The 27,980-nt window shown below is 43.1% G+C and overlaps 1 long non-coding RNA gene across 2 annotated transcripts; it reads right to left on the reverse strand.

Annotated features, from left to right (window-relative positions):
• LOC120397403 lies at positions 1-27,046 on the reverse strand. 2 transcript variants are annotated; one of them, XR_005593777.1, is made up of 4 exons: positions 26,911-27,046; positions 8,077-8,133; positions 3,162-3,319; positions 1-2,201 (listed from the first exon to the last, which is right to left on the reverse strand). It is a non-coding gene; the product is annotated as an uncharacterized LOC120397403 (long non-coding RNA). The 2 variants fall into 2 exon arrangements; XR_005593779.1 differs by lacking the exon at positions 8,077-8,133.
• Between the last annotated feature and the right edge of the window lie 934 nt (positions 27,047-27,980).

Raw genomic sequence — 27,980 nt, forward strand, 5'->3', positions numbered from 1 at the left:
CTGCTGGCCACTGCAGAAGTCACAGAGGTCATGGAAAGTCACAGAATCTGTGACTTCCGTGACCTCTCCTACAGACTTGCAGCTTTAGTTATAGCTGCCTGCTGTCTCCTGCATAATGTCTAAAGCAAAAGGGGGGGAAAGTTGCTGTTGGGGTGGAAGGGAGGGTAGCTGTCTGCTGACTTTGAACAGCCAGATACAATGGCCACTACAAGAGCTCAATGCAGAGCTATGCAGCTAAGGGAGACCTTGAAAGGAGCACTTTAAATGGTCAGCCACAGTAACATGCGGTGCTAGATATCACTCTACTTGTCCCTGAAGATTTGAGGGTTGTACAGAATTGCATAGTGCTTGGCCTACATTTATGAACATCACACAGCTTTTTTATGAACCCATGAATTATGCTGTGCTTACCGTATGTTTATAATTATTACACTGGGTTTTTCACTAAACCTGAGAGTTCTGGGCTGCTGTTTTATTACAAAACAACATACTTTGAGTGCCACTAGACATTCTGCACAATGTGCGAGGAAGATGAATTTCCAAAAAGTGAACTAAAATAATGTGCAATTAAAAATTGACACAGTATAAACAGATCAATTAATGGAGCAGAACTTTTCTACTATTTTAAGCTTAAACATCTGTGTCCATTTCACTCCATTTCTGCCAAACATACATGAACACTGGCTCTCACATAGGCCAGTGTAGGTGAAGCTGTGGTTCTCCTTACTACCCCTGGCATGGAGTGGCAGAGGTAGGATGTGGCCCGTGATGAGACCTAGAATGTGGAGGGCGGGAGGGAGCTGCTGAAATGAAGTGTTCCATTGACTGCAAAGGGAGACGAGCCCATGGTTGTAGGTCAACAAGCGTTTGCAGCATGTGTGTTTGCTGATGGAGAAGTCCCATTACATCCTGGTGCCTCTCCTTCGCCGTTTACTGCTGGGACTCCTAAACCTTTCTCCAGTCCCTCTGTCTATGGTCTGATACAGCACTGGCTTGCAGGATCTCAGTGAATACAGGGGACTTCCATGAAAGTGTCATTGAGATCTCTCAGGAGGCACAAGGAACATCCCTATGTACATAAACACACTGCTCTGAATGCCCCCACTCCACCCCGCCTAATTCTAAAGTGGAATGAAAAAGCAGATAATCAACTCTACCTCTCTTTGTTGTACTGCTACATCTTCTCATAGGAGAGAAACAATGAAAAAGTAGATACTTGTGTCCTGCCAACTTGGGGTTGGGCAGGGTTCCAGCTTCACATTTAAACACTGTAAGGGAGAATGGATGCACACACTTACTGGAGGTTCTTTCTCCTCAATTGGACTCATCTGTGCTCAGTTGGTGGGACTAGCTAGACTGTAGTAGAGTCAGGATCTGTTCGAGACTTGCAGCATAGCTGGACACCCTGCCTCTGTCACGTCCCTCTTCCGCATCACTTTTCATGGCAGAGGTGTTGGTCTTAGGCTTCACTGAGGTATCCATGGTTGTCTGGGAATGCTGGCGAGGTCTCTGCCAAGGATGGTATGCAGCTCATTGTAAAGATCTGTGGCCAACATCAGATTGACTTGTCTTCCCCAGCCTTGTGGTGTGCCTGCCACAGTTCCTTTGCTTTCATGCTGCCAATCCCTGTTATACCCCTGCATCGTCTGCATCCCCTATGCAGTCCTTTCATAGAGGTCCAAGTTTCTAAGACTACGCCATACCTGTGATTACCCAGCCCCTTCTCTCCACAGGCCCAGGAGATCCAATATCTCCTGTCTGCTCCAGGCAGGACCCCATCTAGAGCATGTAGCTGGTACGGGCAGTTGGCACACAAGGGAGAGCTGCTAGGTGAGCTTGCCATGCTGAGCAACCAGGAAAAGATATTTCAAAATATGTGGGGATTTTAAGGGGGGAGCCTTCTGGTCTCCATGACCCCTGGGCAGTAGAGTTCACAATTGTGACCAGAGTGGTCATTGTTGGACTGTTAGGGTTGACATGTGTCATGCAGGATCTACACTTGGACTGCATCAACCATGGCTCAATGCTGTTTGGAGAGGTGGTGTTACTGCATCATCGCAACGAGTCTCTAATGCCAGCAAGAGACAGATTTGAGTGCAAATAGGTCGACACAAGGCAAGTTACCTCAACTTAACTTTGTAGTATAGACCAGGCCTTAGTCGAGTTCCCCGAGCCCCCTGTTCAAAGTGGTTTGTAGGTACCTAGGGAAGCAGAACAGGGTTAGGGTCATTAAGGCTACTGGCTCTGGTATTGTTTCCTTGCAACCTGTAAGTGGAAACTGTTAGGCAACTATTAAGAAGGGCTGCCTCCTTCTTGCCCTTGGCTCTGCTACCCAGACAGACCTCCTGAGTGGGCAAAACCCACCCCTATGTATGGTACAGAAACACCATGCTAATGATGAATCCAGATATAGTATTAAATCCTGAAGAGCACCTCCACATTTGTCACAAAATACAAATTTAATATTCTAGTTTAAGATGACCTTTCAACACTCACCCATATCTAATGGGATTTAAAATTTATTTTTTCAGTCATTTTTAATATTGCCCCAAGGCCTTGATATTCTCCAGAGAAAAGCACATTCAGATGCAGAGTAGCAGAAGATTTCATCTAAGGTCACTCCCTTTTAGCTTCTTCATAACGAACTATGGGCCTGATCCTGCAGTCCCGTCCATTGAGGGAAGTTTCCTGCAGCCCTCAGCCTTGCATCGGTCCTTATATGAAAGCTAAGATTTTCTAGCTGTTTCAAGCCCCCATATGGATTTCCACCTAATCCAGTAACATTTTCAAACTACCAAGTATTAGTAAATGCTTCTGAGCATATGGAAAGCATGGAAACAGTAGTTCAGCAACTCAATTAGTGAGCATCAGAAGAAGATGGAACCACCACTTTGGCATAGACAGGTATAACTCCAAGTTTCATGTTAAGGGAACAAAGGAATCAAAGTTAATTGATATGGAATTAAACTGAATTTGAGGTAAAATATTGCATAGGTACATGGGTCTTTTCCACTATTATATACTTGGAAAAATATACTCCTTGTCTAAGTACCTAACTATGAATCAAAATAGCCTAACTAAGCATGATTGATTACAGCCTCCTGGTTTACCTAAAAATGCAAATTTTTCTATTAAAAATAAAGTAGAGGGTAGGGAGTTACCATTATGATTAAAGAACAGGTACTTCCAGTTTCAAAATACTTAATAATTGGCTGAGGCTTCCTTTTCAGGAATGTCACATGTCAGATGATCCAATTGTGATATTTTGTTGGCAGAATGATTCTTCCCCTTCAGTGAGTTTCACTGCTTTAAAAGTTAACTGCAAAACAAATGAAAAAAACTTAGGACTTTTGGGGGTGGGGGAGAGAAGGAGCAGAGAAGTGACATTTTCCCACCTCTACACAGCTTTCCCGCTGACTCCCACACTGGAATGAAAAGGAAACTCATCAAGGGGACACTGGAGTTTCCTGCCCTCTCTCTGGGTACTGCTACCCAGGGGAATGACCTAGGTCTGAGTTAGGCCCAGTATTCTTCACTGAGTGTTCTGATCTGCAGCTTATGAGCGGCATTCAGCACAGAAGGAAGTTTAGTTCAAGCTTTTCATCCATTGCCAAACACTCACTGTGAAATCCTCCTCAAACTTCCTGGTTCACAACCTCAGAATGCACCGCGATCAAAAATACCATGGTGCTGAAAAGTGTGATCTTGTATTCTGGGATAAATTCAGTAAATGAGGAACTACCAAGAGGATTTCACAGGCATAAGGAATGCAGGTGGAAGGGAAGATGTTTTTCCATTATCTGCTTTGCTGTTCACCTGTACAGCGATAGCCTGGTTTGAAGAATTTCAAGTCTGAGGCATGTCTTATGCTCTTCTCAAAGGAACTCACATCAAGGGAAAGCCTATTTGCTTTAAAAATGATAGATACTACCTTTGATTATTTTTATCTTGTTGAATTCCTTAAAACTTGTTCATATAGCTAAGGATTCCATCTTCAAACGTTTTCATATTACTCAAGTTTTCTTCTGAAATTCCTCCCCCCAAAATTCTAAGGGAATTTCCTTCTTCATAGATTTGCATATCCGAAGTCAACTGTTCAAACATTTTCCACATGCCTCTCTCAAAGAACGCCTCATATGCAGCAAGGTTCTTACCTCTCTAGCCATTGTCTGCAGAGCACAGCTGAGAGGAGGCTTGAAAAGGATTCAGTTGTGATCCCCTCATTGTGGGGGCAGTTTTACATACACTTTAAAGCAGCCTGGAAAATGCTCTAATGTATGATGGCAGGCAGTAGCCTCAAGGGACCAGCTGCCTGGTGGAGAATAGTATTGCTCTGACCACACCCTATGCACTCACTACATATGAAATAGTCAGGAGTAGGTGTCCTAGATACCAGAGGAATTCCCAGCCAGTGAGAGCCAATGGCTTTTAGGACCATAGGGTGGATTCTGGCTCAGAGTAGGGAAGATGGGAAGAAAAGCACTCATAAAAGGGTTTTCACCTTGAGGAATGTACACGAATTATTCCTCATGATTAGAAAGAGACACCCCACTCCATGCCATGGTATTTTACTTCATTTGGAAGGGTCCCTAGATATAGGCCAGATTTTATGTCTACTGAAGTAGAGAGCAATTGACTTCCCTGGGAGTGGGGCATGTAGTGGTACTACCAACCCTAAATGTAGGATGAGCCATACTGGTATGTTAAACTGAAAAAAAAAAAATGAAGCTTTTCCTCTTTAAGCATCAGGAATTCCTTTGGAAAATGTCATACCATATCACACTGAAATATCACAAGACTGGCCTAACTTCTGCTATTTCCCTCTTCAATGCCAGCTCAATGCTCTTTCATGCACTAAGCGAGTGTGAAATGACAGAGCCCGGTTACACATTTTGTAGCCGATATTTTAAGGGAAACTAAATGTTTTACAAATCAGCAACATTTCTACCCTGCCCCCCAATGTCGCAGTCTAATTTGAGCTGACATTTTCTTAAATATCAAATGTATTTTTAAGTTAGAATTCAAGACATTTAAGCTATCTCGAGTTTGTCAGAGACTTCTACAGGAATTTTTTACTTAAGTGAGGATAGGAAAACTGCGTAGACCTGAAGTGCAATATTTAAAGGGCCCACTGATCATGTGTACATCTAATCTATTGGTAAACGTGTTACGGATCTCCAGCTCACATCCTCTGTGGAACAGGTAGAGTCTGTTACAGCCCTAGCTACAGACTCCTAACTCATTAGCTCAAGCTGAAGTAGCTTTAACTCCGGAGGTCACTGGTTTAATCCCTAGCAGCAGCACTGACTTTCTGATTTCTTGGGGGTGTTTGACCCCCCGCTGTGCCCCAGGTCCTGCCCCCACCCCACCACCCCTTCCTGCCCCATCCTTGAGCATGCCCTGCTCCACCTCTTCCTGGCCCCTTCCCCCCAGCGCCTCCAGCCTGCCGCTGAACAGCTGATCCTCAGCAGGCGAGAAGCACTGGCCGGGAAGGGAACAGGGAGGAGCTGATTGGTGGGGCCTGCCAGTGGGTGCTGAATGCCCATCTTTTTTTCCCCTTCCTGTGGGTGCTCCAGCCCCAGAGCACCCATGGAGTCAGCACCTATGATCCCTAGTGTATTGGCCATCACATATACATCTGCAGTGAAATGTTTTAGTAATAGAATTTTCCCCCATGCAGTAAACAGATTGAGAACCCATTCTGTATACAGTGAATGTATGTTTTCGTAAATTCTCTTCCTTTTTGTAAACTAACAGGCTGTCAAACAAGGGAGGAAATAAATAATTTACAGGATAGAATGAAAAAAAATCTGCCCTGTGTCAAAGAAAACTGTGTCAAAGCACTGGTGAAGGTTTTATATTTATTCATTTCCTCATAGCTAGGCCACATGAGGAGTTTCAAAAGAGGGCAAGAGAATAAAAGTTGAATGTCAAACATCATCCAACAGTCTTTCCTTTTTAAAAAAAAAAAAAAGGCAGACTAACCCATCTGAGCAGCACATATTCTCTAAAATAAAGTTTAACTAGCTAAATCAGAAAAAAAAAACTCTTAAAAGAAGCAAACAGGCCTGGGGCTTTGCAATCTAAACAGTGAGATTTTCAGGCCTAAGTTGCAAAGCGAATGAACATTTATTAGGAAATCACCAAATCCTAGTTTAAAATTGAGAGAGACCACCTGTGGGCTGGATTAAAGAAGGGCTCATTCCTTAACTATTTTAGTGGCTAGCATAACAATGAGAACTGAACACAATATTTTTCCTATTTTTGTACTGTGCAGATATCTTGGTTTGTGTGCATGCCTGGAATACTTTACAAGGGAAAGATTCTTACGAAGAAGAGATGTCACCGTTTCAAGGGTTAACTACACTTTTTGACTTCCTCTCTAGTCTCCCTTGAGGGCACCCACTTATGGTTTCCAGCTCCCAGGCATCACCTCTGACAGAGGTCTGTATTTCTCTGCCTCAAGACCTCCCGTTTAGGCTAAAGGCCCTCTGCACATCACTGTGGTTTTCCCAGCAGGGTGAAAACTTTACAGAGAAAACAAAAACAACAAAAGCCCTACACACATGCTAAAAGCTCACTAGAGGTCACCCCAACTCCAACCTAGAGGTCTGGTAGGTTGAAGTCTCAGACCCCCACAGCTAGATTTGTCCTGTCGGTTACAAGTTCATGTCAGTTTTTAGTTCAGGAACCAGAAGCCTGATCTAGATAGTTCAGCTGTTTCCTTATACAGCTCAGGCCTCTGAGACCCAGTCTCGGGGAACAGATAATCATCAGGCAATGGCCTTCTCCTCAGGGTACAGATTCAAAAGGCTGGGGTTTGGGTTTGCTTTTTATTTGGGGTCTTTTTTATATAACCAAACTTGTGGAATTTACCTTACTGTGTCCTCAGGGATTCCCCTGCTTATCACCTATTGTATTGTCCCCAAAGCCTGTCTGATATATATCTCAATATAGTCTTTTTTTTTTTTAAAACTCCTACTTCCCAGGACTCTCATCTGTCACAACAGGCATGCTATTAAAACAAAACTTATTTCCACATGTGGGGGAATTTTACTTAAATTTTACTGTACAGTTTTTGAAAATGGATTCTAAGTAGCTAAAAACATTACAGCTGTTAAACTGGATTGTATGTAGCTGTATTATGAAATAGTAACCAATAGCACATAGGACTTGATTATGTAAGCCTTTTAACAGGAAAAACTCATTCATGTTAATAGGAGTTTTGTCAGCAGGATTGGTCCTATAATGTTGAAAGGGGCAATATGTAGAGTGCCTACATTTTCATATTCTCTTTCAAATCTTCAACATACACTTTTCAGAAAAAAAAATTAGCATTATGTTTCTTTGTTCCATAGCCTGCAGAGTGACAGACATTATCTGCCATGATTAAACCCTCTGAACAAGCACAAAGCTCAAAGGAGAAGAATTTATTAAACTTGTGCTCTCCAATCTAGTGTCCTTGTTCGGAAGAAGCCTGAAGCAGGTATTAACTTCGTAAGGTAAACCTGCTGAAAATCGTGTCTATGCACAGGGAGAAGATGCAGATGCAGTAACTTCTACTACCCCAGCAAACCCACAAAGCAGGAGGGGAGGTCACCCTTCCAGTGTGTAATTTCTAAGAGAGGCCAGAGCTAACATGCGTGGGCTAATACGCTGGGCTGTGCTCCACACAACCTTAAAGGGGTGTAGCCTGAGGGTCAGAGGGTGCAGCCAGGCCACTTCTCCAGCTGTGCATATGCAGTTAATAACTCCCACTGAGGGACTGGCTCACATTACTCCGTTATGGAGAAGCAGCACTTGCATCTAGAGTGCATTTCCCCCTTATTCTCCCTTGGCCACTCTGCCACACATTATCATACATTTTGTGATACATGCCAGTAAAAGGTCAGATTTTTTTCCGTAAGGCAGTTATTTCTTAAAACAAATGATAAACAATAATAATCGTATCAAAAAATGAGTGTAAGGAGGGTAGTTTTGCCCAAACAAAAACAGTAGCTTTTTCCTGAAGTAACAAAGAAAAGAAAAAAACAAAAAAAACCACCACACACCTATGAAAAAAAGACATAGTATTACCAGGTGTTTCTGCTTTGTGTCACTGATGTATTTTTCACAGTAAATTATTTGAATTTCCTATAAAGAGACAGATATTGAGATTAGAAGTTATTACTGCTTAATAACAAGGTTGAAATATCTCATTAATGACAAGGGAAAAGTGGGAGTTCAAATTCTCAGATTTTCTGTATAAATCTATCATGGATGCAAACATATTGCCAGACTGCACACATCTTTCATGAACCAGAACAAAAATTACATGATCAAATTAATTTACAAACTGTTTTGAGTAGCACTTCTCTTGTTTTGAAGTGATTTACAATACTAGTCAATTAAGATGATGGCTTGATCATATATTGGGTGAAATGGTTCAGAAAACTTACATTAGTTCCACAGTAAGATTATTCATGAAGACCTTTAAATCTTACTGTAGGTTCTAATCACCTGCTTGGAAGGTTATTAGGAATATTACAAGAGCATTGACATTCATGCTATGTATAACTGTAACATACAAGTTTTCAATTTGCATATATTTCACTGAGCTTTGTAGCTGCAACTAAAAGCAAATCATCCTCTCAGAAGGGTAAATATTTAGCACATTGCTCCTCAGTTTAAAGAGAGCCACATTTTAAACAGCACAAAATGTTAACTATAAAGGGTGATTAAAGATCCCAAGACCCTTTTTCGCAAGACAGAGTTCGAGTGTCCTTGTCAAACTGCAGTTTGAGTAATTACACTCTGGCTTCCCAAATTCCCTTATCACTGCAGCTGAATGAGATAGAATGGAAGTCATTAAAAAGTCAACATTTGCCCATTACCATGCAGCTAATACTGTGATGGACCCCACTACAGGGTATGTCTGACTGCTGTGTTACATCCACTAAAGTGTCTGGAAGCATGCTCCGCATACCTCAAGGTTGGCGGCACATGTTGCCATCATTTCAAGCACTAAACTATCCATGTGCTAGCAGTCAATGGGTCTCCATAAGCATTCACATTTTCTGTGAGTGTCTTCACTAGGACTACCAGAAACAAAGGTGGCAAATTCCTTAGGCACAATTTCTGTAAATTGCATTACAAGATTACCCTACAGTTCTTAACCTAGTCCCTACTAGCAGGCCAATACAGGAGTATTAAGGTACCGCTTGCGGTCTATGTACTTGCTGGCTTGGTGCTCCGGTGCCAATATAGAGATATGGGTTCTATTGCAGCAAAGCAATCCACTATGACATGCACAATTCCCAGAGTCACTACCCTTGATTTCAGCAGCTCTTTGGTTGCATTGGCTGCTTGGATCACAGCAGCCCCCACAGTAGATTTGCCCACTCCAAATTGATGCCTGACTGACTGGTAGCTGTCTGGCATTGCAAGCTTCCACAGGGCTATTGCCACTCGCTTGTGAACTGTGAGGGCTGCTCTCATCTTGGTATTCTTGTGCTTCAGGGCAGGGGAAAGCAAGTCACAAAGTTTCATGAAAGTACCCTTACACATGTGAAAGTTTCGCAGCCATTGGGAATCATCCCAGACATGCAACACTATGCGGTCCCACCAGTCTGTGCTTGTTTCCTGGGCCTAGAATTGGCATTCCACAGCATGAACCTCTCGTTCATACTTTCCTGGACTCTGACATTGTCTGCCTCCACACATTCTGCTGGGCTCTTTCAGTGTGGGAGGACTGCATGAGCTCAGAGAACATTTCATCATCAGTGATTTTTTTTGCCTTCTAATCTTTGCTAGCCTCTGGGAAGGAGAAGCTAGTGTGAGTGTTGAAACATTTGTAGCTGGTGGAGGAAAAAAAAAGGGAGAGTGGTAGTTAGAGACATTTTAGAGAACAATGGGTAGACCCTTTCACAGTAAACCTTGCTGTTAACATTACATAGCACATGTGCTTTTGGTACAAGGTCGCATTTTGCCTCTTATTGAGGGTATGCCAGTTGGGTGTGAGAGATCACACACGCAGGGCCAGGCAACAGAATTCGGCTTGCAGGCTGCCATGGTAAGACAGTCTTTTGGCTTCTTTAACCTTTATAACATGTAGGAATGGTTTCAAACAGCAGCACCTTCATTTCTGATAACAAGCAGCCTTTGGGTTGGCCATTTAAAACGGGTTGGCTATTTAGAAGGAGGAGGGGCTGCGATTTTGGGTTTGTGCTGCACATTAACCCGAACTCTCCCCCCCACACACACACACAATTCTCTGGGATGATCATGTCACCCCTCCCCCCACTGCATGGCTAACAGCAGGTAACATTTCTGTTCTGCCACAGGCAAACAGCCCAGCAGGAACGGGCACCTCTGAATGTCTCCTTAATAAAAATCACCCTATTTCAAACAGGTGACCAGGAATGATATCACTCTCCTGATGATAGCACAAAGAGATAAAGAACAGATGATGTTTGAATGCCAGCAAACACCAGGACCATATGCTGCCATGCTTTGTTATGCATGGATTCCAAACTACTTGCTACTGGCCTGGTGTGGTAAAGTGTCCTACCATGGAGGATGGAATAAAGCTGCCCTCCCCAGAAACCTTTTGCAAAGGCTTTTGGAGTATCTCCAGGAGAGCTTTATGGAGATGTCCCTGGAGAATTTCTGCTCCATCCCCAGACATGTTAGCAGACTTTTCCAGTAGCTGTACTGGCTGTGAATGCCAGGGCAAATTAAACACGCTTGCTTTTAAACCATGTATAATATTTACAAAAGGTACACTCACCAGAGGTCCCTTCTCTGCCTGGCGGGTCTGGGAGGCAGCCTTGGGTGGGTTCAGGGTTTACTAACTCCAAGTCCAGGGTGAGAAACAGTTCCTGCCTGTTGGGGAAAATGGTTTCTCCGCTTCCTTGCTGTGAGCTACCTTCCTCATCCCCAAAACCCGCATCCCTGTTGCGTGCTACTCCATTGATGGAGTCAAAGCACAGGGGTAGGGTAGTGGTGGCTGCACCACCTAGAATGGCATGCAGCTCATCATAGAAACGGCATGTCTGGGGCTCTTACCAAAGCAGCCATTTGCCTGTTTTTTGGTAGACTTGCCTCAGCTCCTTAAGTTTCACGTGGCACTGCTGTGGGTTCCTGTTATAGCCTCTATCCTTCATGCCCTTGGAGACTTTTTCAAATGTTTGGGCATTTCATCTTTTTGAACGGTGTTCCGATAGCACAGATTCATCTCCCCATACAGCGATCAGATCCAGTACCTCCCATTCAGTCCATGCTAGGGCTCTTTTGTGATTCTGGGACTCCATCATGGTCACTTCTGCTGATGAGATCTGCACTCACCTGCAGATCGCCACGCTGGCCAAACAGGAAATGAAATTCAAAAGTTCACAGGCCTTTTCCTGTCTACCTGGCGAGTGCATCGGAGTTGAGAGCACTGTCACAATGGAGCACTCTGGGATAGCTCCCAGAGGCAAATACTGTCGAATTGCAATCACACTACCCCAATTTTAACCCAGCAAGGTTGATTTCCGCGCTAATCCCCTTGTTGGGGGAGGAGTACTGAAATCGATTTTAACAGCCTTTTCAGTCGAAAATAACAGCTTCGTCGTGTGGACGGGTGCAGGGTTATATTGATCTAATGCTGCTAAATTCGACCTAAACTTGTAGTGTAGACCAGGGCCCAGGCTGTGCCTGCTCTCATACAGTCTGACTCAATCCCCAGTCTGGACTCCTCTGATTGCAGGATGTTACCTTTCACCTTACCCTAAGACAAGAGTCATTCACCTGGGATGTGGGAGAGTCGCATTCAAGCCCTAGGTCTGTTTGATTCAGGTCAGGTGACAGTGCTCTCCACTGACTAGCTCCTTTTCCTCCTGCTCAGCCAGAGTAGAGGGAAGGTACCAAGTAATAAGAAACCAGGCTCATTACAATGCAGATATCACCTATTCTATGCACAGGGGCAGTCTCAGAAACCATAAGCTGGACACAGAGGAGGGTTTCTCTACAAAGGGAAATTGAAAAGAAATTCTGCAGTGTTTTGGGGCAAATTGCTTTTAGTTGTCTGTCTTGTCTTTAGATTGTAAGCTCTTGAGGCAGGAACAGTCTTTCTTGTGTTGAGTACGGTATCTACTGAAATGGGGCTCGTAATCCCTGGTTGGGACATTTAAATGCTACTGCAGTACAAATAAAGTATCATCTATAGTCACATCAGATACCATTGCATAAAAACTGTTGGCAAATGCCTTTTAAAAAAAATAGCAACTATTGTTTTTTCTTCCTCTTCATGTCTTAAAACTGTTGCTTTATTGCTGTCACTGCAGTGATGTATTTTCAGGATGTGTGAAATGATCCCTACTATATGCTGTGCACAGTATGAAAAGTTGTGTTACGGGTATTTCTTTATATACACACACACACAAAATAGGATTTTGCCAAAGACTGAATGTCAAACTATTAAATTTGTCTCTTCTAGTGTGTTATGGAATTTAAGCTTCAGTTAATGGGTTTGGAAGGATGTTAAGAGAAGTACTCCGGAGACCAAGACCGAATACTTTAAAACCAACAGGTGACAATATGAACTGTAGAGTGTTTGCTACATAAAATATTCCAGTGAAAGCTTAATAAAAATATTTTAATGACATAAGAAGATAAATGCTTAGTGTTTGCATCTTCTTACAGAAGAGATCCATTAAAAGAACAGAAACACTTGTGCAACAAATGCACAGCTTAGAAATATAAAAATCAAGGTGCTATAAAGTTATGAGCTAGGCTCCAGTGTAGGAGCTCAGCTGTGTGTGACCAACTACAGAAAGGCCAGTGAATAGCTACTCTGTTCCAAAGCAGCATAACCAAGAATGCAAGAATACTCAGAACAGCTGTAGCTGCCCCTCCCAGGCTTTAATATTCTAGACCGTAAGAATTATGGCCATACTGGGCCATACGGTCCATGTAGCCAGTATCCTGTCTTCTGACAGTGTCCAAAGCCAGATGCTTCAAAGGGGATGAACAGAACAGGTAATCACTGAGTAATCCATCCCATCATCCACTCCCAGCTTCTGGCAATCAGAAGGTAGGGACAACCAGAGAATGGGGTGCATCCCTGACCATCTTGGCTAATAGCCATTGATGGACCTCTCCTCCATGAAGTTATATAGTTCTTTTTTGAACAACAGGGAGGACACAGAGACATTTAGTAGAGGGCTAACCAATGGATAAGTCAGCAACATAAGAAGACTATACTGTAGCGAGCCTGTGGGGATGCAAATAGTTTAAGGTCCATGAGAACTGACCCACTTCGTTTGTGGACTTCTGTCTTCCATGAGAACCCATGGGCAAAGGTGACATATTGGGGGCCATGTGGGGTCATGTGCCCCTCTGCCCAGATTTGCTGCTTGGCTTGTACTGAGCATGCTCAGTAACACTGCTGAAGCCAGCTGCCTTTACTCTGTCCCCCTCCCCGTCCCGCAATCAGCAGGTATGGGTCATCTCTGCCCACGGGTCGCACCTAGTAGCAATTCTGCTGTGCCACCAACCATGCCTCCATTAGGGGAGGATGCAGCAGAGCAGAAGTGACTCAGTAACCCTGGCTCTCAAGGGCAAGTTCTCCCCTTCTATCTCTTTCTGTGGACAAATGGAAGAATACATCCTTAAAGATAAAAGGAGAGGAACTGTGTGTTGTGCGACTTGAGCGAAAAAGGCCCCAAAGAAGAGCCATAGTTTGAGGCAATGGGGGAGGCAGAAGGGGATAGGGAACAACATGATCAAAAATAGATACCCAGCCAAGTAATTATATATTGCTCTATAAACTCCATCAGAATTCATTTTGTATCCTGAATTGCTTCCGCCTCATGTTTAGGAATACCTGATCATCAAGCATCACTGCCAATAAATATACTGTATTGTGGTAGGAGACACTGGGCTGAAAATTAGATTCTAGTACAGGTGCAAAAAGAAGACAAAATTAATTGTACAACATTTCAGATAAAGATGACAGAAATCAATTACAATAAGTAGCTGTTTTCGCATGCTATAGTGCAAATAAATCAACACATTGTACTTTGAACAATGTACTTTGATGAAAGCATGATACTTTAATTATTCAAGTTGAATTTTGTCCATTGAAATGAAAGGTGGGTAAGGAATTGACTGACTGAAGTGTGGTTTTTTTGTTGTCTCAATACTAATACTCCTACTCCATGAATAGTCATGAGGTACTACTCCTTGGTTCTCAACCTAAAAGGTATGAATGAGTTTCAGAGGTTCATGACTACTGTTAGCATATAAACCTAAGGTTTCAAGTATCCCTCATGGTTATGCTAAAATAATAGTTAATATAAGCAAAACTATCATGAAGCTTGCAAAAGTTATGCTAAGAAAGAATAGAAATCACTAACAGATTAAAACAATTTAACTTTTGAGTAAAATTAAAGAATCACAGAACCATAGGGTTAGAATCTCCCATTGGTCTGACCCAGTATGACCATTCTTATGTTCTTAAGTGGTCTATAAAAGACCTATATAGATTGTATACCAGCTTGGACCAGTGTGGGCTGCAGGTGCTGAAATCCCAACTGGTAAATACCATCTTTCTGTCAGTGCTGATAAATCCTGGATGTTAAATTTTGATTAAGAACATAAGAACGGCCATATTGGGTCAGAACAATGGTCCCTCTAGACCAGTGGCCAATGCCAGGTTCTTCAGAGGGAATGAACAGAACAGGGCAATTAGCAAGTGATCCATCCCCTGTTGTCCGGTCCCCGCTTCTGGCAGTCAGAGGTTTAGGGACACTCAGAGCATGGGGTTGCATTTCTGAGCACTTGGTCAATAGCCATTGTCGAACAGATCCTCCATCAACTTATTTGATTTTTTTCACCTAGTTATACTTTTGGTGATCACAACATCTGCTGGCAAGGAGTTTCTCAGGTTGAATGTGCTTTGTATGGAAAAAGTACTTCCTTATGTTTGTTCAAATCTATGCCTATTAATTTGGTTGGGGGACCCCTGTTCTTGTGTTATGTGAAGGGGTAAATAACATGGTCATTCACGATTTTATAGATCTCTCTTTTTTTAAGCTCATGCGTCTCAGTCTTTTCAATCTCTCCTCCTATAGAAGTTGTTCCATACCTCTAATTTTTTTTTTATTTATTTAGCCCTTTTCTGTATTTTTTCCGATTCTAATTTTTTTTGAGATGCAACTAGAACAGCATGCAGTATTGAAGGTGGTGTGTGCACGTGCATGCCTCCTGATTTATATACTGGCATTATGATGTTTGTCTTGTAATCTATCCCTTTCCTAATGGTTTCTAACATTGTTAGCTATTTTGACTGCTGCTGCACATTGAGAGATGTTTTCAGAGAACTACCCACGAGGACTTCAAGATCTGAGTAATAATAGCTAATTTAGATTCCATCATTTTGTATGTATAGTTGGGATGTTTTCCAAGGTGCATTACTTTGCAGTTGACAATTTCCTGTAACATTTCATTGTCCAAGCACCTAGTTTAGTGAGATCCTTTTGTAGCTCTTTGCAGTTAAATTTAAAAAAAAAAAAAAAAAAAAAAAGCTAACTACCTGCAAACTTTACCACTTCACAGTTTACCATCTTTGAGATCATTCAAGAATGTGTGGAACAGTACTAGTCCCAGTAGGATCCCCCAAGAATCTCTACTATTTACTTCCCTCCATTCCCAAAACTGACCATTTTATTCATACCCATTGTTTCCTATCCTTTAATCTGTTACTGATCCATAAGATGACCTTTCCTCTTATCCCATGGCAGCTTACTTTGCTTAAGAGCCTTCAGTGAGGGACCCTCTCAAAGGTTTTCCTAAAGTCCAGATATACTCTACCCATCGGATCACCCTTGTCCATGTTTGTTGACCCCCCCCAAAAAAATTGAATAGATGGGGAGAGGGAGAAGAGTCAACATGGCTTTCGCAAAGGGAAATCATACATCCCCAAACAAATCATGCAAAGAGTCTTGTGGCACCTTATAGACTAACAGACCTTTTGGAGCATGAGCTTTCATGGGTGGATTACCCACTTCGAAGTGGGTATTCACCCATGAAAGCTCATGTCTGTTAGTCTAACAGATCCAGACTAACACGGCTACCCCTCTGATACCAAACAAATCATGTTAATCTACATGTCTGATCATTCCGTTCTTTAATTTTAACCAGTTTGCCTGGTACTGACATTAGGTTTACCGGCCTGTGATTCAGTGGTAGGATACAGCCCCTAACCCATTTAGCATATGAATATAGGAGCTATGGACTGTACCCTACCACTGAACCATAAGTAGGAAGTTCCTGGTCCTATGTTACATCACACATTTACCGGTTTAATTCAATCTTGTTTGTGTTTGTTACCCAGTGAACACAAGTGGTGAGAATATCATAGACCCCCTTGGCTCACCTGTTTTTCTCTGATGAAGACTTATGCACAATAATTTTTTTTCACAAGTATAGGTGCATGCCCAGTGCTGCTCAGTGAGGTGTTCATTATGATGTACCTCTCTACTGCCCCTTTCCTAGGTCTGCAGAGTCCATGCATCAGCTGTAGTTTTCCAGCCTGACCAAATTATGTTTTGCTATCCAGCTTGTTCAGATTAGATCTTAACAAAAGACTAGCCCTGATATTTGGATAAAATGCTTTCTGTTAAAGTTTAGTGATATTGAAACCCAGGAGCACATCAGATCCTTTACTGGTATATTCAATGCAAGAAAATAAATAGACACATAGGTTGATATAGTTCCTAAGACAGACATTTTCAAAACTATTTAAGCCTATACTTATAAACAGTCCTTTCAAAAACATAATGCAGCCACTCAATACAATCCTAATCATGTGCTATAGATGTGTTGTGCAGAATCTCACTCTTTAGGCAACTGTCCTAAAAATCAAACGAGGTTTTCCTACAACCACCATTTGTTCCTTGATCCAGCAATTTGTCACTTTAAAGGAATGTGAAAAAGTTAGTATGGACTCGATTAAGCTTTGAATGTCTTTTTTAACTGGTCCATTACTCTATGGCCCCTGAATGTTTTAGGAGTGACTTGCAAAATCCTTATTTTTTGTTAGCAATAGAGAATTTTGTTGCTGCTGGAAAGGAGATCTAGAGTCTGGCATGATGCTGACAGGCAGCATCGTGAATGTGCAATTCTGCCAATCAGGGCTGTCCTTAGGCATACACAGCAGCGTAGAGCACCTGAAAATTTGGGGCACCACTGGGGCAGCAAGTAAGAGCAGGTCAGCTCCTGCACACCCAGCGTGCACTGCAGTCTCCTTAGGCAGGGGCCCTATTCACAGCGCTGGTGCGGCGCATTCTGCGTGAGGGAGAGGGTACAGGAGTCTCTGCGGGAAACTGTGATTTTCCACCACCCTGAGGTGGGTTGGGTGGCTCAGTATCCTTTGGTGCCTCATCCCTCTCCCCCACCCCCAACGGCTGTGAGCCTGGGCTGCCACAGCGTCTGCGACATGAAGTTTGGTGTGTGTCAGTAATGGGGGAGGGTCTTCTGGGAGTCCACGGACTATGCCCCAAGTCGGGCATAGGGGCACCAGTTTAATAATACTGCGTAGGGCCCCATAAATCCTAAGGATGGCCCTGCTGTCCATGCACCTCAAGGAATTGGAAGAGGAACAGAAGACATTTATGAAGTTAGGATTCTCTGGATTCATAAAACCCAGCCCCTGCAATTGAACTATGAATAATTCTCCTCATAATACCAGAGTCAGAAAATCTCAAGTGGGCCATTTGGTAAAGGATAAAGATTTCTAAACTAATTAACAGATCCTGCATCTCAACAGGTCACTATGACCTACAGGGTAAACCTGGGATTTTAAGGATGCAAGTTTAAATCAATTTCTGACATATAATAAGGAGCTCCAGAAACTGGGAAAAGTCATTCTATGATGAACCTGTCTGATAAAATGGCATCATGCAAGAAACTAAAAATTTTTAACATTGTGTTTAGATATACTGTACTTACAAAGAAACGCAACAGTAACTATTTATTCTTAAGTACTTGTCTGACAGTATTAACTCAAGTGTCACGTTAAGTACTTCCTAACAGAGTGGGATTATTCCTGCCCCCCTCCCCCATCCACACTTCCTCCTACCCCATCCCCAGATTATTTTTTTAATTTACCACTCACAGTTAATAGTCTGGATTAATAAATTTAAGTAAAATATTTAATTTTATTTCTACTTCACATTTCCTGAAAGTACCAGTTACAGGGGCTCAAGGCCTGAACTAACATTTTAACATATACTGAAGGTGAAAACCTCAATACAAGTTCCTTTGTAAATCTGTTGACCAAAACTCCTCAAAAACTGCACCCTCTACCAACTTCATTTCAGCCCACACCACACAGAAATTCAAGAAAAATAAGCAAGCATGGCAACTTCCTTAGATAGCTTGGACATTATATATAGCATTATTGCTTTTCACAGGATGGTATCAATGCAGAAGGTCTTACTAATTCTGTTCATCTGGCTAATCACCTGGCTCTTGAAAAAAATGCTAGGTATCACATTTAGTGCATTATTTTTAGAAGCTGAATGTATTCACCATTGGGAACTATTCTGTCAGTCTTGCTTGACAAATCATTTTTGTTATAGCTACTGGCTGCAAGTTATTTTGTTTCCTTGTGCGTGGGTATGTTACATCATATTTCTATTTTGTAGTGCCTAAGAACCTCAGCCAAAGGAGCAGCATCTTATTGTGCTAGGCACTTTGCAGACAAGACAATAGACCTTGTATCAGAGAGCTAGTGTACCAAAACACGACAATCTACTGCAAGAAAGAAATATCTGTGAGCTAGTTTCATATAGCTATAATATCTTTAGTGTTTATCTATTCCATGAGGATTAATTATATAAACTAAATACTGTTGTGCTTTCTGAGACAACAATGCTGACATAGAAGATTCAGCAGCATTATTAAAATGAAAGCATGCTCTCTAGCCAGTTGGTTTCAAAGGGCTGAACCTATCTGGTTCATGTTTTGATTTTGGGATGCAAAAGTCATACTTCCACATTTTGTTTATTAATTATAAATATATTTAACACACACCCCTACCTTTCACTTTATTTGAAAATAACCACAGGGTTCCACCCACCAACCAGAACTCCAGAGGTACTAGGTATACTGCTTTGCCTGGTACCAATATTGGCATGCTACAGCCACAAATGATTTTAGTAAACTAGTAAAACACCTTCCTCCCACCCCCAATCTAATATACTACAGATACCAGTATGTTGCAACACCTTCTATAAGCAGTACTGAAGTGAGTCAATACAAAAAAAATGCTTTCCTATAATCCCATCCACGGTGAGACGACATCCCTCTAACCTTCATGATGAGGGAGAGCAACTGGAACCACATTGACCTAAGGGGGCAGGAAAGATGTTGGCAGTTCCTGCCCCTTTTCCTCAGCTCTAGAAACCTTCCAGCCCCCTCACTTCCACCATAGAGTGTGCAGGGCTGGAGACAGTCTAGACTAGCTTTAGATACTTGTACTGAGCTGGAAGTTAAGGTCATGGGTGGGCAGAGGAATGATGTACCGTGTGCTTTCCATGGCATCTGTGCAAAAAGGAAGAATCAGACAGGAGGAACAGGGCGAAGAAAAACATTTGTACCTAATATCTCAGGCATTTTACTTGTCAGCTGTTCAGTTGTAATCTCTTTGGGGCATGTTATTCAACAGCAGTGAAACCCTCAGGCTTCACCTCATCCTGCACAGAACACTACATAAGAAATATACATAAGGAGTCAGAAAGCCACCTGCTGGCTGTGTAAGGGAAGAACAGACATTTCTGCTCATGCAGCTGGCATATAAGAATAGTCCAACCACTGGGTTACCCAAGTGGGAGTTCTGATAGAGCCCTGTTGCTTTGGCCAATGGTATTTAACCTGGTTACAAAAGCCAGTGCCACTGGCCAGCCACAGTTTGAGAGAGGAGCAAGTTATTTTCACAGCCTCCACAAACACCCCAGTAAGAGCATCAGGGCAAGTTACAGCAGAGGCAAATTTTTCACAATGCTATCCTCTAAGTGAGAGCTGATAGGATATTGTAGGTGTTCATAAAAAATGTGTGATCATAATAAACAGCTTTCAGACAGTTTAATGTGTTAGATTTATGTTAAAAGTGTTTTCAGTGAATTGCATTAGCAACTTAGTTTCTTGCAATGTAAACTGACACCTTTATACACCAGCATAACTAAGCCTCAACATTTTTAATATGTAGAAAGAGATAGGATGGATAAACAAAGGAGCATTGACAAACAGCAGTAACTACCATAGTTTGCTTTTCTCTATCACTGAAATAAGCATTCCATCCCATTTTGTCAGCACTCTGGAGCATATCCTCTCCACATCTCACACATGGTGCATATACTGCACCGTATCAGACAGTTGCATTGCTAAGGATATTCATTCATAACCCATTAAGATTCACCAGCTAAAAAAGCTAACTTAAAAAATATTTGATTTGACAGAAGCAAAAAACTACTCAATGTAAAGTTTGGACCAATTACAATTGATCCATTGCACTTAATATCTGTTGATGCACAATTAAAGAGAGCTTTGGTCCATCAATACTACAGTATAGTATTTGGAGATTAAAACAGTGGAGAATTTTATCCTGACATCAAATGCTGTCCTGATCTTATATTTGTCAAAATTATGAACAAAATGAGAAATTTCAGTGATAATGCAAAAGTCTCTTTTCCTAAGATTAACTCATCCCTACACACACTTTATAATATATAAACAAAAGCAAAACAAAACCTTTCATAGATTTTTTTTAAATGTTTAAAGATTTTCCTCTGCTCCTTGACATGACATTATTATACTTAGGAGCAACTTGCAAAAGTTTTGTTTTGTTCCATTTATATAGTTAATGCTATATAGCTCCTGGTCTTTAAAAGCTGTAGCCTTTATGATGTTGATAGATTGGTGTTACAAATGATATCTTAAACCACAGTAACCTGTATCAGTGGCTCAAGTATCAGAAATAGCAGGGTTAGAATCACTATGAGGACTATCACTAGGTTTGAAGACTCCAGGAGCACACAAGGAACAACATCAATGACCGCAACAGCATTCACAAGTTATCAATCATCCCTTTATTACACGCCTTATTATGCAGTTTATATCTGTGGCACTGATTGATTTCTCTCCATCTTAACTGATGTATCAAAGTGTCCAGCATTTAGGTTTTCATACTCACATGAGTGAGTAAGGATACCATAGAGATGGGTGGATCTTCCAACAGGTGGCCATGTGTGGAGGTTCTCCTGATGGGTTCTTCCTCCCTTATTTATGCTAGGGAAACCCCTTTTATCCTGTGTTACATTCACACCCATAACCTTTATGCATATGCTTGAGGGTTCCAACCCCTTTTTCCTTATCTGGACTACCATACCCCATAAATATTCAGGTTCATTTTCATAGGCTATCCTCTTAGTTCCCCCCTTACTACTTTCATATCAACAAGCCCCCATGGTAACTTGCAGGGGTGGCTCTAGGCACCAGCAAAGCAAGCACATGCTTGGGGCAGCCCATTTGCAGGGGCGGCAGGGATCAAGCCTGGGAGCTGAGAACCAACAGGGGGCCCTGGGAGCTGTAGTTCCTTGGTTAGCTCCCTGCCTATAGAGCCAGCCCTGGAGCAGGGAAAAAAACTACATTTCCCAGCATTCCCTTGGCCACTACAATGGGAAAGGAAGGGGCGGGGGACCTCATGCTGCAGCCTGCTATGAGTGGAGAGTTGCACCGTGAAGGGTAGGGAACCATATTTTAACATTCAAAAAACAGGACACTCCACAGGGAGGGAGGGTAGCCCCAGCCTGCCACCATCCACTCCCTCCGACTGCCCCCCACAGAAACCCCAACCCATCCAACTCCCCCCACCACTCCCTGTCCTCTGATCACCCCTTCCTGGGACCCCTGCCCCCAACTACCCCCCCTAGAACTCCACCCCCTACCTGTCCCCTGACAAGCCCCTGGGACTCCCATGCCTATCCAACCGCTGCCTGTCCCCCACGAACCCCTGACCCTTCTAACCCCCCTTCTCCCTGCCCCCCTCCGTCCCATCCAACCCCCCTGCTCCCTGTCCCTTGACTGTCCCCCCCCCAGATCCCTCTACCCCTTCTCCAACCCCTCTACCCCTTCTCCAACCCCTCTACCCCTTACTGTGCCACTCAGACCAGCGTGTTTGGCTCCGCACAGCACCAGACACGCTGCTGCACACATGCTGCCGTGCTCCCCTGCGGAGCCCACACCCCCCTCACCCCCCACACACACCCCCAGCACCTGCCTTCCAGATTTGAACACCTCAAACTTCAGGAGTGCTCAAGCTCAGTTTGGGCAGCTGTTACTTCATTTCTCCCAAATCAAATATACTGATCCACTGTAACTTGCTGTAGAAAAAGTAGGATAAAATTGAGCAAGAAATGCTTCCCAGTGGTTATTAGGACTGGACTTGCTATTTTCAACAGCCATTGCCTTTTTGTTTGTTTGTTTAAAAGGAAGACAGTGATACTGCATTGGCAAATTCCCCATAGAAAGAAAGATTGGAACAAAAGAATAATAAAGGCACTTCAACTTTTCCTCATTTATGGAGGACAGTCTTATAATATGCATCCAGATATCCTCCAATCACACAAGCTGAAAATTGTTCCACTTTACTGCAGTTCTGTAACCATATGGGAACCAATCCTGTCAGTGTACATCTAAAATTCCTGCTGAATGACCTGCCCTGGGAGCGAGTTACCAGTGACCCAGAGCTGCGGCGGAAGGAGGGTGCAGGTGGGTGTCGGAGGGGAGAGCCCAGGGCTGGGGCGGCAGGAGGTGTGTGGAGGAGGGGCAATGGTGGGGGGAAGGGGGAGCCCAGAGCTGGGGCGGTAGGGTATGTGTGGGGGAGGGGGGTGGGAAGCCCAGGGCTGGAGCAGCAGGGGGTTGCAGCGAGGAGCCCAGGGCTGGGACAAGGGGCAGCCAACATTTTTTTTGCTTGGGGCAGCAAAAAACCTAGAGCCAGCCCTGGTAACTTGTAGTCATTGTAACATCACAGGAAAGTCTGCAGTCAGGCATCTTGTAGCAGGGACAGACATATTAGGGTACACTTTCCCAAACATAACCCATTAACACATATTTACTGATATAGGGTTAACCCTGGTTAAACTAGTCATATCAACTTCTTTCAGACCTAAGGCCTGCTAAGGTTAAACTGAAATTTGACAGGCCTCAGGCTGGTGGACCTTGCTTTAGATCCTTACCTTACTTATATACCTTACACACTTAACAATATATACTTATCAACCCTTTACCCCTTGTGACAAAGTTCCTCCTCTACCTTGGTGGGCCCTGCGCTTATTGGCAGATTTGCTCACCTCAGTGATCTTCCCCTCTGGTGGAATCCACAGTCTGGGTCAATTCCTCCTGTGTCTGATCAGGAGTTGGGAGGTTTGGGGGGAACCCAGGCTTGCCCTCTACTCTGGGTTCCAGCCCAGGGCCCTGTGGATTGCAGCTGTCTATAGTGCCTCCTGTAACAGCTGCATGACAGCTACAACTCCCTGGGCTACTTCCCCATGGCCTCCTCCAAATGCCTTCTTTATCCTCACCACAGGACCTTCCTCCTGGTGTCTGATAACGCTTGTACTCCTCAGTCCTCCAGCAACTCACCCTCACCCTCTCAGCTCCTTGCGCCTCTTGCTCCCAGCACCTCTCACACACACACCACAAACTGAAGTGAGCGCCTTTTTAAACCTAGGTGACCTGATTAGCCTGCCTTGATTGGCTGCAGGTGTTCTAATCAGCGTGTCTGCCTTAATTGGTTCTAGCAGGTTCCTGATTACTCTAGTGCAGCCCCTGCTCTGGTCACTCAGGGAACAGAAAACTACTCATCCAGTGACCAGTATATTTGCCCTCTACCAGACTCCTGTACCCCACTGGTCTGGGTCTGTCACACCCTATAATACTATTGCCTACATATTTCTACACTAATGCCTACAACTTAAATCTATTCATCACACATTATTTGTGTATGGGTGAATCACAACAATAGATTAAATTATATATGATTAGCTACAAAGCTTTTTTTTTTTTTTTTAAATAAAGAGCAGTGGAGAGCTCTCCTTAAATTCCCTAATTTAGGAACCTTCAGATAACTGGGATCGTTAGACAAATAAGGGACTTGGTTTGGTTGAAAGAAAATGATAAAATGCATTCAGTTCTACCCCCAGTCCAGGGGCCTCACTATGCTCCTATTAAGTCAGTGGCAAAGTCCAGATGACTTCGATGGCTGCAGGAGCAGTCCTTCAGCAGGCTTGCAATCCAATGCATCTGCAAATAAATTCTGGAGTGCAGCTACTATACAATCAGACTAAACAATGGTTCAAATATGTGGCCATATATCCAGTAAGAAGTTTCTCTCTGATGATGTATGTAGTCACCAGAATGCCAAGACGTGGACTTGGTTGCCTCCATCAATCCTCCCCATACCACTGTCCAGCAGTCCCACTGAAATCAAGGCCTATTATGAAGATCTGCAGAATTTGCTATGAGTGATACCCTATTCAGTTGTCATAAATGACTGGAGCATCTTATTCTCCCCCCACATCCCACCCCTCTCCTGCTGCAATTCAACCTGTCTATACAACTATCATTATTTGAATGCCCCTATGATGTCTCCTTTTATTTATTCCCTCTCCAGGTCAAACACTCCCAATATTAGCACTAATTTCTTCAAAAACAGAAATTTTTCCATGCCACTAATTTTTTTGCTGTTCCGTTAACGCCTCCACTATTTCTCCTCCATCACTTATGAGATAAGCTGACTGGAGCTGCACACAGCATTCCAAGTGGGGGTGGGAACAGCAGGGATTTATATAATGGTGCTTCAGGTATTATTTCCTATGCTATTCCTTCTGCACCCTAATATTTTGTTCACCTTTTAATGACACTCTGGTGTTTTTCCTAAGTAGCTAAAATTAATTTCTAAATTAACAATGTATATAAACAATTCAGATTAATCTTTCCAATGCTCATTAGCTTGCATTTATTAATCAGTTTAATGTCATCTAATGCCCATTTCATCTTGTTTTTCTAGATTCCTCTGAAATGCCTTTGTATTCTCTAAATTTTTATTATTATTTGTATTACAATAGTGCCTTTAAGCCCCAGTCACGAATCAGGATGCTGTTGTACCAGGCACTGTACAGACACAGAACAAACTCTAGTTTGTTGAAACATACTCCTGTAAAAGATGAATGCAAAAATTTGACACTGAAGAAGAAATTGGAAAGCAAGGGAAAGCAGATAAAAGGTCTGCAACAAAACAGAAGCAAGACTTCAAGCAGTTGCAGCACTGAAAAGGAAGTGCTTGAAAAAAACCTCAAGGCCATGGGGACGGCGGGGGGGATTATGTTTTTACAATAAAGGAAGAGTGAAAAGGTGCTAAGCCAGCAGAGACTGAGGGGAAGGAATACCTAGTGGCAAAAAGACAAAGGAAAAATTAAACTGCTATTGGTTGTGCATTAATAGTACAGCTAGCACAGCAAGTGTGATGCGCTTTCAAGGGGTAACCAGGGTTTCAAGGCAGAGCGCTACTACCTGATCTTAGCATTAGGGAGCCTTGTCTGCGCCTGCCTGGGGTCAGCTCCCCAACTCCACTGGCCACAGGCAAAAAAAGCACTCCCCTCTAGACCTCAGAGACCCTGCTGCCACTGTACACAGTTAGCAATAGATACACTCCAACCCTGGGGCCCTCCAGGTGTCTCCCTGGAGTGCCCAGTCCTGGTTCCACAGCAGCAGTACACCCCAGCTTAACAGTTCCCCCTCAGATCACCGCTCCACTTTACACGGGGCACTTGATTTCACTATAAACAAGTATAAAAGTTCATTTAACAAAGCACAGAGATTAAAATAATAGCAAGTCCTGGAAACAAACGGTTATATATAAAGTTAAATCATAACACACATCCCAGAGCCTAGACTTAATTAACTAGATACTCTTATGCCCTGTAGAATAGTGCTCACCCAAAGCCCTTGCAGTTTTTTATAGCCAGGCTTGACTGTGATCCTCCTTTCATGAAAAAAAAAAAAAAAGAGACACTCTGTCAGCATGTCTCCCAGGTGAAGGACCCAGCCTATTCCTTTGTCCCCCAAGTCAGGGGTTCTCAACCTTTTTCCTTTCTGAACCCCCCCCCCCAATAAAAACTCCATGGTCCACCTGTGCCACAACTGTTTTTCTGTATATAAAATCAGGACTAATGTTAAGGGTACCAACCATGGCAATTGCCCATTACCCCACGAAGCTAAGTTGCTCGGGCTTCAGTCCCGCTGCAGCTTCGGCTCTCTGCCTTGGGCCCCCGTGAGTCTAATGCCAGTCCTGCTTGGCAGACCCCCCTGAAACCTGCTCATGGTCCCCCCAGGGGGCTTATAGACCCTCACTTGAGAACCACTGCCCCAAGTCCCATCTTATGCCTTCATTCATAACCATGACAAAACATGCTGTTGTGAAATCTACAGGAGGAGACAAAATCTTTCAACTGACACCTGGCTTAGTATACAAATGGGCCTCCATTGAGAGACAGACAAACTGTTGGCTACTGCAGCTCCACTAATAAAGCAGTATTAATTCTGTTCCTGGTGGGTGGGTGTGTGTGTACACAGAGTTACACTTTATAAAACCACACTCACCTGCCTATTTATAAATGCTGTAGCAAGGCACCTCCCCTGCCTCCACATTTCTCTCTCTCCCCCCCCCCCCATTGCCAGAAACAACTAAAGTGAATCAATCCCACTCTGGGGGATAAATAATTGATTATTACTTCACTCTGATTTATTTTTCAGTATTTATACAGTTAGGCCCAGTAGTTCTCTTAAGCCAAACAAAACCCAAAATTATAAAAAGAAATGCCTCACCCTGTTCCCTCTCTGGGGTGTTACCTTATTGTACCCACTTCTGGTTGCCAGCCCTTCCCTAAACAGCAGTTAACTTGGATGTTTCCACTGTAGGGAACAAAGCAGCCTTCCATCCAGGAGAAACTTTTTCTGCCACTAATCCTGCTGCAGTTTGTTTCTCATCCCTCCTCTCTGGGGAGGTCCCTGGCAGGCCTTAATTGGCCTCAGGTGTCTCTCATTAACCTGAGATAACCTCTTTTCAGCTTATAGGGAACACAGCCCTCACCATTCCAGAGCTGATATATCTCTGTTCCACTACACACCTACAGTTGTCAGGTCTGACTTTGTTACAGTGTATGTTAAATCAAGCCAGCTATATTTGTGAGACCCCATATAAACACCCCCATATTTCATTCTATACTGATACAAGCAACACTAGGATTTCACAAGCATGAATACTCCTGATAAGTGCAATGAAGTGGATCACTGCATATAGATTCCCTGCTTGGTAACTATCTGGCCATCTAACACATGCATTCTTGGTGTCTGTATTCCACAGAGAAGCCATAGAACACAGCTGCTCTTTCAGCATTATGTGAGCTTGTCTCTCTTTTGTTGAAGATTTCTCATATGAGGTAACTAGTAGCAAGGGGGGGCAGGGGAATCAATGCCGCTATTAAGCAGCTTGTGGCTTCTTCATTTCTTTGGATGCTGTTATGCTTCTCACTTCATAAAAACATTTAAGGTTTTTGTTTTTGGAAGAGTCCAAGTTTTTGTTTTAACTCTTTTGTGACTACATTTTATCATTCTCATTACTAAACCAACCCAGGAACCACTTTCCTAGCAAGCTCTTGAAACTTAGGAGTTTTGTGACCTTTTCTTTCCCAAAAGCACTGGAACTCCCTCCCTCTTTGCAATCATGAAACATCTGTGGCAATGACTATCACTTAGGTGGAAAACTAGAATTAGGAACATTTTTCATGTATCCTTAGCTGTCTCTTAAATGCAGTTCAGCAGATGGAAATAAGGCAAAAGAGCCAGCACAACAGACATAGCCAGCTCTCTCCGGGCCACCAGAAGTCCACAGACTA

This window comes from Mauremys reevesii, linkage group 1 (assembly GCF_016161935.1).
Source record: "Mauremys reevesii isolate NIE-2019 linkage group 1, ASM1616193v1, whole genome shotgun sequence".
Classification (NCBI taxonomy): Eukaryota; Metazoa; Chordata; order Testudines; family Geoemydidae; genus Mauremys; species Mauremys reevesii.